The following is a 12966-nucleotide window of genomic DNA, read 5'->3' as shown; positions in this document are numbered from 1 at the left end:
TTTACCTAATTACTACAGCCGTACAGTCTGTACTACTATTATATTATAATATGACTAAGAAAGTATCTAATTTATAAATTTTAAACCTTATTTTGAGAAAACTGAGTGATTTTTTTATTTTCAATCCCTCCCCTTCTACCATTGAAAAATCCTGCGAACTCCATAGCTCTCAACAATTAGATACCTATGTGTGATCATCAAAATCAAAGGTATTTCCGATGAGACGAAGTTTATTAGAACTTTCGGAATAAAATAAAATATACAAAATAACATAACATATTTTTGTCGTTTTATTATTGGAGTATTTTATAATGATAATAGAGAAAATAATAAGTGACTAAAAATCGTCAAAGATAATTTTAACTTTTAAATATTATTGGTTATAAATTAATTAATCATATTTTAATTGCGTCAAATATGTATTAAATAATGTTGTGTGTAATATGAAGTGTCTGGAGTATTAGGTAGTTTTTGAAAAATCAAGTATGATATTCAGATTTGGCATGTGATTTCTGATTTGTACACCCGATGCCAGAAATATTTTATTAGCGTATTTATTTTTATTTTTACCATCTTTTGGATCTAAAAAATACACAAAATTTTTGATACCCAATTGAATAATTATCTTCGCACATTCCATGCATAGAAAAAGCAATACATGTATGGGGTAGGTACAACCTTTTACATTTATAGAGCTTTTATAAAACACAGCATTCATTTCAGCGTGGCATACTGAAAATGTAAATTAGGATAAAATGTACTAGTTTATCAGCAAGACACAAATAGTCATAAACATTATTACTTACCATAAATAAATTTATTTTCTAATTCAGATGAATTACTTTTACCCCATGAAAAGTCGTTATCGCTATATACAGTAGGCATTCCATTATATCCTGTGCCTTTCATAAAAAGATTATCCCAGCTTAATTCTAATACGCTAGTTTTTGAAAACGAAGTGGAATATTCTGTTTTGGTGTGTGTTCTCTGATTTTTATACCCAACGCATTAAACATTTTTTTAGATGCAAGATTTTTGAATGATTTTGGGTCTAGCAAATACACTACTTCTTTTATACCTGATCGAATAATAATTTTTGTACTTTCAGTACACGGATAAAGTGATACGTATATGGTACAGTTTTTTTTACATCTATAGAGTTTTCATTTCGGCTTGAAATTCTGAAAATATAAATGAAAACCAATAGTATTATTTTATCAAAATGGCATGAATGGGTAATATTAATAGTAGTTATAAAAATTATTACTTACAATCTCACCCATTAGGAAAGTTAAGCATTCTGTTATAACCTATGCTTACAATTTTTTTGTTCAAATAAACAATAATACAAGCACCAACTTTAGTTCCAAAACCTTTATTACATTTGGCTGTTCAATATGTTGTTGTCATTAAAAGATCATCCCAGCTTAAATAATTTGTTCGCTTTCTATACAAATAATACAATTTCTAATATAAAAATTTTTAGATTCTGAGCGGAACGAGAAATGTATTGATTTTACCATGATGTGTGTTTTTTTTATTTATTTTTTTTTTTTGTGTCTATCACATTTTGGAGCCGTAAAAGTGCTTCGATTTTCGACTTTCATACCTCGTTCGATCAGAAAGTGAATCTAGTTGGTACTTTGGGGGGTCAAAAATAATGAATTCTCAATATTTTTCTAAATAATCGGGATAAACAAACTAAAAATTAAGGAGAAACGGTAAATTTTACGCACAATCAGTTTTCGATAAAATCGATTTTTGATTTTGATGTAACTTTCAAACAAATTACCATAGATACATGAACTTTTCACCAAATGTTTATATAAGTATATCCTATCCCCCATGCCATTTTCAAATTTCAACTTAAGTTGAACTATTTATAGGCATATGCAATTTTCAATCATTATAATGTATTAGTTTTTTTTAAATTAATATCGATAAAAGTTTATTTGTTGGGTAGAAAAGCTTGAAAATTGAATACAAGGCTCCTCAGAGGTGTTTCCACACATTTTTTTTTGAGATTATACTATATATCATAAAATATAAACATGTAATGTGGCTTGGTGAGGCGCGGTCGTACGCTCAATCTGCAGAAACGTACTGAAAGCGTACGTACCGGCCGTAGTTGCTAGCTCCCAGATGGGTGACCACCCGGGATTTTTAGCAAAATATTATTCTTGCCACACATACACAAACACTGCAACCCTACCCACTTAAAAACCTACGGACAAATATACAAAAATGGCCCTTACCGTACCACCCCACACCCAATGGCCGAATTTGCTGCGGGCTTCCCTTAAAAAAAAAAAAACATGTTATACAATAAATAGTCTTATGGTTTATAGGAGTAAAGCCGGTAAAGAGCGTGTCAATAATATGGAAAAAATCTTAAACCAAATTTTTTATACATCCTCTTTATACTACGTATATTTCGTCAATCTTTACAAAGTATGTACACAGTATACCCATAATATTGAAAAAAATCTTGAGGATACATATATGGCGTATATGTAGTATACCCTATGGGAACACCCCTGAGGCTCCTAACATATTATTATAAAGCAGTTGAAAAGTAAAATAAATTCATAGTCACGATTTTTTTTTATAAGCATTCAAAGTTTGAATTTTGATAAAATACGTAAAAATCATAAAAATTCACAAATTATTTTAAGCTAGAAATTCATTAAAAATTTTCCTAACCATTAGTATTATTAGTTATAATATTATCATTTGAATCTGTAGTTTCAAATTAAGTCAATTTGAGTTTCAGATTCATTAGCATTTTTTGTAACTGTAAAATTATTTAATTAATAATTCATAATTGAAATTGTGTGGTTACAAACTAAAACGTGTTATTGTCATGTTTTGAAAATTGAGTTATACGTATATTTATACTGAAAAAATAACAAGAAATTCAAAAGGGGTTTGAAAATGTACTTTTTTCTGGAACGTACTATTGCCATTGTAGAATTAAGTCAAGACGTGTTATTGATATTTTGGCCCAAAACGGTGCTATTTCCCGTGCTGCAGCACGTATCTATATGTAGATATAGGACAGTAAAATTTTTGGTTGAAACATGTCATTATCATATGGTTTTGTGTCAAAAAATCGTTACTGATATCGGGATATTAAACAATCAATATTTATCAATTTAAACGCAAGGCGTACAACTTTGACACTTAATATAATATTATTTTTAGAATTGAATATTATATTGTCCGGTTTTTGAAATTTTGTTGTTATATTTTTCGCAAAAAACACTACTGAAGTAGATCATTCTTGCTAGGAAATTTCCATGTCAAAATGTGCTATTTACTGGTAAAAGTACGTTTTGGTGTAAATAAGTAATTACTTACCTAATTGAATTGTTCAAAATATGGTCTTAAATTAGATTGAACCTAGGTTTTAGTTAAAAAATAATGTTAAAAACTTACTACAGTCATTTATATGTGTTGATATATTTTTGGAAGGCGAATCACATTCATTTTGTTGAAATTTATAATATTATGAACATTTACATAATAAAAATAAATCAAAACTACACTGGTCGACTGCAGTGACAATAATTATGTTACTGGCTAATGGCTGCAATGGCTGTCGGACCTGTCGGTGGTCTAATGGCCAATAACTGTTTACGTTATCTTAATTTGAAAAATGTAATTTCTTCATTTCAACGAAGAATAAATATTATAATAAGTCCCTAATAAATACATGTAAGTATTAACATTTTATGATACTATTTAGGTAACGACTGTTGAGTTAAAGTATAAATAAAGCCATGACGTGTCGGCATTTTCGTAGGTAACGAAATCCTAAAAGATAAACTAGTATATTATAATGACATGTATTATAATAAAATTATAATGTTATACACCTCGTAGCTATTAAAAAATAATAAAAGATCTTGAGACCTATAAATTCTTCGAATTAATTCATGCAAATATAACGTAGATAAGAATAGTACCTGACTATAGTAGTTTATGACCAATGACCATACACAAATATGCATAAAATATAATTAACTACGCATTATTTATGAAATTATGACCAATAAGTCACATATAAATTATCAATAAAAATAGTTAAATATACATGTTTAGAAAACATTTAGCATCTTTATAATTTGGAAAAACTATTATCCATAATAATTATGAAAATATTTCATGTTTCTACGAAAAAAAATAACTTTTCATGACCACAAGGACACTTGCAAAATACACGTGCCATCCATATCAAATGAACCCTGAGTATAGCATCAGCAAATGTATCATAGCCATTGACACCTGAGCACTTACATGCCACTCACGTTGATAGTATTTGTACACTTTTATATTTTTTTCTTCATTTAAAAATATAAACTATCATTTTTGGGTCACTATTTTGCAAACGTTTTTCAACTAATTAGGTACATATTTTAAAACCACCAATATCAGCTATATACGAAAATAAATGGTACCATAACTTTCTCCATGAGTCATGGCAGCCTAATATCGTATTGTTCTGTGATTCACAAAATATAATATTTAATATTCACGTGAAAGTGCTCCCATAAAACGACGGATATTGGATTCAAATTTTATTATGACAGAGCAGTAATAAATTTCTAATAACTTAATAATTATTACTATGTTAATGACAAGCCTACAATAATTTTTCACATAAATTAATTTTAGATCCCATTTTCTATTTAATAGTCGATTCACTATTGAGTAAAATATAGGTATAGTTTTAGTGAGCTACTAAAAATATCATATCGTATACACTTGAGTGTATAGCCATCTGTGATAATTCATTTTATGCATTATACCTACATAAAAAATATTATTATTTTATTTTTTTTCTATTTGATTATGAAGGCTTCAACTTCTAAGGTCATTAGTCTGTAATAATTAAAAAGCATTGGTCTTAAAACTATGGGGGAACATGATGTTCATTATTAGAGGGAGTATGTGAAATATACTTATATATAATTACTACTATATAATTACGAAGTGTATTTTTTCTTTTTTTTACATTAATTTTGCTAAGCCTATATTTGTTAAAAAATTGTATATATTTTTGGATTTCTATTCGCCAAAGGCTCGTTGAATCGTTAGGTTAGGTTAGAGTTTGTCTGGAGATGTTGAACTTGGGGCATTCTAGTATGATGTGTTTAATCGTAAGTTTTTTGTCACAGGGTTCATAGGTCGGGCAGTCTTTTTAGTTATAAGGTATTAAGGTGCAAGTGTGTTAGACGGTAATGTCTAATTTGAGACCTTGTGATAACTACTTCTTCATGCCGGGATTGGGAGTTACCCGTTTCCGCCTAAATAATATTGGTTGTTTCCGCCATAGCCCTTTTCCGCCAAAAACGAAAAAGGTACGATTCCCGTTTCCGCCAAAAGACATTTCCGTAAAAAAAGTTTAGAAATCAATGGTCTTTTTAATTGTAAGCAATATATATGTTGTGGTATATATAATATAAATTAGTAATGTAAAATGTAAGTAATAGAAATGACATTTGTAAATAATTGCGAAATTGCGAATAGGTACAACAATATATACAGCGATAATCTTCGATAATTGTTGATAATCGTCGATAACGGAAGGAAGTATACTCGTACACTGTATCATAGTTTATTTATAATTCACACACAATAATAATTATCTGAGAAATGTTAAATTCTTATATTTCGATTCGGTATCTGTTCTGTTCGTCATCAGTTTAACAACAGTTAATATGGTTTTTAAAATGAAATTTGTTAATATTTTTTGTGACATTTTTAATTATTTAAAAATAACGATATGTTTTTTTCAAAACTTTATTGAGACTATATTTGACCTATACTTGTATTATAATTTGAAATAGTTAAATATTATGTATTATTATTATCTACTTGTACCTATTATAATTTATAATAATAAAAATATTTTTATATGATAAGAATATGTAATATTTGACATTTGTACATGGTTATAATAATACACCATCGTACTAGCTATTTTAATATCATATTAACACACGTTTGAATAATAGTTAAGACAATTCATGTTAGAATTTCGAAAGCTCAATAACAAATATATGCAGAGTAAAGTTTATGTAAGCATATTCAATGTATATGAGTCATAGGAAATGAGTGAGCTGATGAAACATCGGCTTTTCAGATAGACAGAAGACAGATGTAGACTTGGAGTGTTCACAGTAGCTCACTAAATATTATCATAATTTTTTTAGTCATTTGTTTTTATTTTTAATTCGTAGAATAAATTGATAATCAAAATCTTGAATGATCTTGTTAATGATTTTGGTTTTAACAACAAGTGTATAAGTGGATAGTATAAGGTTAGAATAAATATATTAGAATTTACAGAGAGGTCATTCATCAGGGAAACTTTTATATTCTGGGGGAAGTGATGAGTATTGATTTTACTGCAATGATGTTTGTGTATGTGTGAAATTGTTTTTAGATCTGTGTATACGACAAGTAGTCGGAATAATTCTTCGATTTTTAACTTTAGTATCTTTCCAGCGGGAAGGGAAAGTGAATATATTATAACTATATTCATAGTTGGAGAATTCTGGAAGTCCTAATAGTGTTCCGCAAAAGCGACGGGGAAAATAAAAACAAAAAATTAGGAAAAACTGAAATTTTAACACAAAATTAATATTCACTTCAATATGTATTGAGTAAACATTGTATTATATTATAAGAAAAATAAGTTTCAAAACTTGTAGAACATTTTTAACAATATTATTTGTTTCATTTTTGATTAAATGTTATAAAGTTTTTAATTTATATCTATCTTTTTAGTGCAGTATTATAGATACTAAAAATTTACTGTGATAAGTAATGAAAATTTCTTGAAAATAAAAACTTAATCTTCATCACAATATTATTAAGAACAGATGATTATTGACGTTTTATAGTGTGAGAGAGGAATATCTATACCTAATTTAAAGTGTAACGTTAAAAAAAAAACTATTGTCAACGTTCAAATATTTCAATATCTTTGCCATTCTGTTTTATTTCAAAAACAGCGTTGTCCGTCGATGGGTTAATATGTCACTCCCGTTCGATGTTCCTCTCATCTAAATGCAATATTAAATGGATTGAATAATGCTTAAGATAAACGTCATTTTCAATTGGCTGAGTTCTCATTTAGCAAAGTGGCTGTACCAATAGAAAAAATGAACTTCTCCGTATACTTCCGTGTCCCCTTGACACTGAATTCTGTAAAGTGAAAAATTAATGGCACGGTAATTTTGTTACTGTCTAACTTGATCTTAAAAGCTTTTCTAGTTTTAGTTATTTTTATCTTTTGTGACGAAATATTATATAGGAGGACAGCAAATAAATAAATTTACCAAAGAAATGTCTAATAACGTTGTCTATGTAAGATAAAACATCCACCGTAAGACATTTCCTTTTGAAAAGTATATTATGCACACACAATATGCGAGTCTATGCACACACAATATGCGAGTCTATGCACACACAATCAATTGATTTGTTTCATAAAATTATAATGCACCAGCCTACAATTTGCAAATTTACTGCTTTTAAAAGACTGAAATTCAAGAATCTAGAAAAGATAAAAATTTGAATATCTAAATTGTGAATAATTTTTCTCGTTAATGAATTAGTCAATTAGTGTAATTAAAAAAAAAATATATGAATCGGTAAGATATTTATTTAATGTTAATCGAATTTATCCATAATAGTGCAGCAGACCTGTTTAGCAGGGTGGGCAAATCAAATTATGATTTTTAAGATACTTGAAAATACTTTATCAATTCAATTTTTTCAATGTATTTAATTATTATCTTAAATTGTGATTTTTAATGTAATTATTTAAGTTTAGTAATATAATGTCTCGTAATGTGTATAACAAGTGCAAAATACTTTGAAGGGTAGCCAATTGTCCACTTGGCTCACCCGGTGCGCACCCCGCACACTTATGTGTATGGCTACATAATATATAATTATGTATACCACTTGAGTTCAGCAGATATTGAGATACAGAAACATAATTATCTGAGGTATGTGTTCAATTTTTAATACATAACATTATGTTGGACGTTTAACAATTTGTGCAGCATCTTTTCAATTTGTCATCAGACAGACAACAGAATGTCTGGATTTCATTATATAATGGAATGACTCCGAGATTGATCACTGCAGAGAAACAGAACGTACCATTCAGAGAACCAACAAGTTCGAACTTGATTGACACACTTTTACGAGTTTGAGGGTTCTAATAGCTTTACAGGCGATACAAAACCTAGATGTACTTCGGAAAGGACCATGGTCAGGAGAATACCGTTTATTGAATACAAAATTCACTACAGAGCAACACACCGCTGAGGTGAACGATCGGCTTTTATTATATCACTACATATTTCTATGAAAAAATGTGTTAGGTGATAGATTAATTATAGCACTGTAGAGCATACTCTAAGTTTTAATTTGAATTAAATATAAAATAATATATTTTAATACTCTATATCATAGTATTATTTACTTCCACAAGAACTGATGTTTCAAACAGTGAGAATGACGCGCTGCAGGACCATAGTCATTTGTAGATTTTTTTATTTCATACGAATAGTCTTTAAAACTATTTTATATTTTTTATAAAATCTTTTATATAAGTAAGCATGTTACCATAATATTATATTTTCTCGTATATCTTGTGGGATTTTGTTTTTTTTCGTACTCAAACACGCATAAAAAAGAAACATTTCTTATGTTGAAAGACGATTATATGCAAGTAAAAATAGAGTGTTGTTCGTACCAGAAGTCACTGGGGTTTTCGAGCGAAAGATTCAACCGCATTATTTTAAATTACTCCCGTATACTTAGCTAGAGCATCCATGGCGAATAAATCGGATAAAACATTTATCTCGCTGTCGAACCGTCGATAAAGTGCAAAGCATTGGTGGCGATTTGTCGACGACCGTGAAGATGATGATGGTGATGACGATGATGATGATTATGTCGGTAGCGTCAAGACATACCCTTGTAATAGAGTTGTTTTAAACTTTTTTTTTGCATAATATTATTTGTCGTTGAAAAATACAAATTCGAAAAAAAACATTTTTTTTTTTTTAGCCGTTAAAGCGAAATCCTGAAAATCGCCACACCGTCATTTTTGATCACGTTAGGAATGTAGAACATTATGATCGATTTATAGAATTTTTTTTAAGTTCCGAGGATAGGTTAAATGACGTTATCTACGTTTATTTTTCAGTGAGTTGTTTTTGAGGTTTGAATAGTCGTATCATATTTTAATAATATTATTTTATGCTGAACGACATTACGATGAGCGCAATTGATATTTTTCTACGCGGTCTATGTTTTTTGTGAAACGATTTCATATAATTACTGTCGACGATTTTATTATGTACACACTTTTGTCTTATATTAGACTTCGATATGTTAAGTTGTTAATAGTAATTTGGGAAAATTAACATCATATGATAAAAGACGCAATATATGCATATTATATAATATATATATATATATATATATATATGTATAATACCTTATTTTTTCGTTTTTGTTAGTGTATTCTTTTAGGTGTATTGTGTATAAATTTTACTTAGTACTATACTTAATAAGTTTTTCGTAGAAAAATTTTGTTTAGTTATAAACTGCGAATGAATACTTATGAAAGCTGCAGCTTAAAAGAAAGAAATTGCTATAATAATGTTATTTTTGGGTTATGTTTAAAACAAAATTGGTCATAGAAAAGTTTACGTGACTTTATTTTAACATGTAATATACTTCCAATGTATTTAATTTAATTTATTGATAACTCTACAGATCAACTGATTATTATAAATTCTATTACATAATTTTAAACTATATATATATATATAATATATATCTATTATAATAAAAGTAAAATTTTATTGAAATTATTCAAGTTTTTATGTGTAATGATATCGTTATAAATTCATTTTTATTAATTTTAATTTGTTCGGGTTTATAAAGGATAATTTTGTTTTTATGCTTTATTATATTTTTTATAACGAACATAACTTCTATGTTTTAGTGTAAAAGTATTATTATTTATTATTTTTAAAGTTCAAACTTAATTGGTAAGTTTTGAAATAATAAAATTTGTTGATGTATGTTTTCTGTTAAATAATTTAAAACTAAATCAGAATTGCTGAAGTTTTGTAAATAATTAACTTAGGCATACTTTCAGGAAAAGATGCTAAGCCTCTTAACACAATGTGGTTCATTTATAGTTCAATGATAAATAATTTAATTCGAAAAACGATTCTGAAAGACTGTCAACTTGTATGACTTAGTGCAATTTATGATTTTTTTTATTTGTATTTCTTTAATTTTATTATCATTATTATTATTAATTAATTAATTTTATAGTATAGTATATAGCAGGTTGAATAGTGAATACACTTCTTCCGAAAATATTGCATTTGAGAAAAGTTTAAAGTACCCGCAAATATAGTTATAGTAGAAAATAGTATTTTTAAATTACAATAAAATAACAAAAATCGTTGTTCATTATTCAAATTATTTAAAATTTCTATAAAAATGTACATATTTTTTGGTTATTTTTGTTTACAATATACAGGGTGATTTTTTTATCAAACAACACTTATATGGTGTTTGTGTGTAAATACCACCTAACATACATATAACACACAAACACCACTCAAAACCATCCAACTTTGGGAGGCTATATCTTGTAAACAGATTAACGAAAAATGAAAATTTAAACGTGAAAATTCATTGAAAAAATAGCCTTTTTAGTTTAAGAAATTTTAAGTATAGGTTGTCATTTGAAAATCAAAAGTTGATAGTGGTTAACCTGATGAATATAAGGGTGAAAATATTTAAAAAATATATAGTTCTAGAACATATAGTTATAAAATTTTGAAAAAAAAAATTTGAAAAAAGTCAATAGTTTTTGAAATAATTAGTTTTGTTTGATAAAAGAATCACCCTGTATATAAACTACTTATGAGAAACTTTTTATCAAATTTTTAAGGCTTAGATATAAAAATTGGTCATTTTATATATTTTTGACTAAGTATCTAAGTATTGTAAATAGAGTTTTTACAAAATTAATAATACTAATATAGGTAGGTACAATGTATCTAAATGTATTTTAATTTTTAAAAAACTGTTTTTTTAATGAATATACATTATACATACTCTACATACATACATACATAATACAATTAGGTATCTTAATTAGATAGCTTATTTTTATCGATTAATAATATTGTTATTTATTGTATACCTATTACCCGTTGAAGGTATCGCTTCTACATTTGTATCATGGTTTGCAATACTTGGTATTGTGTTAGCATCACACTAACATGGTCAGTTTCTTGTTGTTATGATTTTTTTAAATCATTTAAAAGATTCAAAATTATTCACTTAGGTATATCATATACCATCTTATCATTTGAAGTTCATGCTATTCGATTTTTTAGTATATTTTTATTTTTTTGTTATCTTTACCTCATACTATTTTTATAAGAAGTGTCACATGTAGGCTCAAAACAAAACAATTTATCATTAGATGCACGAGTAGTTCAGGGTTATTAACATATGTTTTATGTTACCTAAGAAAATGACGGGTGATATGAATGATGGGTTAAAAAAAGTAACGGCTATAAATTATTATAATATTATACCACGCTGGGTTCTAGGTAATTATAGGGGGGGGGGGGGTTATATTGTGGGCATAATATAATTAATAAAATTCAATAATTCTATAATATTATAATTATTCTTTCAACTGAAGGTATAAAAAACAAAATAGCAGTATTCAAGTATAGTTGATAGCGTTGGACATTTTTGGAATTGGCGCCCTCGTACGAGGCCTATGACTTACCTACGGTAAATGTGGAGATAGATTCTCGCGAACTCTTTAGATTTTGAGCAAATAAAAGAATATTTGTTGCTTGTAGTTTTGTGTGCATTAAAAAAAAATATATTGTTTAATATTACCCCTTCCCAATCCGCAACGATAAAATTGAGGGCATGCCACTTGAGCCCAAGTTTTAATTAATTCCACGAGTTTGTTTAAAAAAAAAAATATATACGAGTACTTAGGTACTTCATGTCTTCATGAATCTTAATATTAATATAAAAATAAAAATAAATTGTCATAAAATAATAAAAACTATATAAATAAAACTTAAGAAAATCATTATCCATGAACAATTATTGAATTTTAAATCATGGAGAGCATGATTAATTTCAATATAATTTTTTTTATGATTCGTATTTTCATAGTCAAGTTGTATCACTTTAAAAATCAATAATATAATTTTATCAATATTTTATATAAATTATCGACAAATGCAATGAATGCCTCATCACACATATTATATATATTTATAAAATGTACCTACCTATGTACTTTTGATAAAATAAAATATTGTAACAAACATAAATTGCCGGTCAATCGTAGGTATAGTGTTTTTTGCTCAACACTGCAGTTGTGCACTGTAGCCTGTAGGTAGGTACATAAGTTGCAAACGAACGTCATCTACCCGTGGAATACAATAGACGTCGCCAAATAACAGGCGGCCGTACTGCAGAACCACTTTTACATTGGCAATTTCCCAACGCATGACGGATGCATGGCCAACGTTTAATTGTACGTTTTATAGATAAGCCGGATGTGATTTATTCGCGTGTAAACGTTTAATTAGAATGTAATAGTAGAACGGACAAAATCCTGTACGGTTCAAATAAAAAAATTAAAAAATCAATTTAAGTTATTATAATATAGTTAGGTACATTACATATTAAATAATAATTCATAATATATCTATAGTACCTAAAATAATAATTGCCACTGAAAACCTTTCAAATACAACATTTTGTTTTCATTTTTTTTATGAAATTATTTGTTATTTTAGATTGGTCGTTTAAGTTTAATATTTATTATTCGCAATAAAGAAAAGCTGGTAAGTAAGTGAATGTCGC

At 27.6% G+C, this 12966-nt stretch overlaps 1 pseudogene across 1 annotated transcript; it reads right to left on the bottom strand.

The window, feature by feature from the left end:
* Positions 1-385: 385 nt before the first annotated feature.
* LOC107166655 (deoxycytidylate deaminase-like) lies at positions 386-1299 on the bottom strand (annotated as a pseudogene). Its single transcript, XR_016190915.1, has 3 exons — positions 1280-1299; positions 807-1181; positions 386-732 (listed from the first exon to the last, which is right to left on the bottom strand). The product of XR_016190915.1 is annotated as a deoxycytidylate deaminase-like (transcript).
* Positions 1300-12966: the final 11667 nt, after the last annotated feature.

This window comes from Diuraphis noxia, unplaced genomic scaffold (genome assembly GCF_037042655.1).
Source record: "Diuraphis noxia isolate RWA-SAM2 unplaced genomic scaffold, SU_Dnox_SAM2 contig0003, whole genome shotgun sequence".
Taxonomy (NCBI): Eukaryota; Metazoa; Arthropoda; class Insecta; order Hemiptera; family Aphididae; genus Diuraphis; species Diuraphis noxia.
Note: the sequence above shows the minus strand (reverse complement) of the source record. Positions and strands in the feature narration are given on the sequence as shown.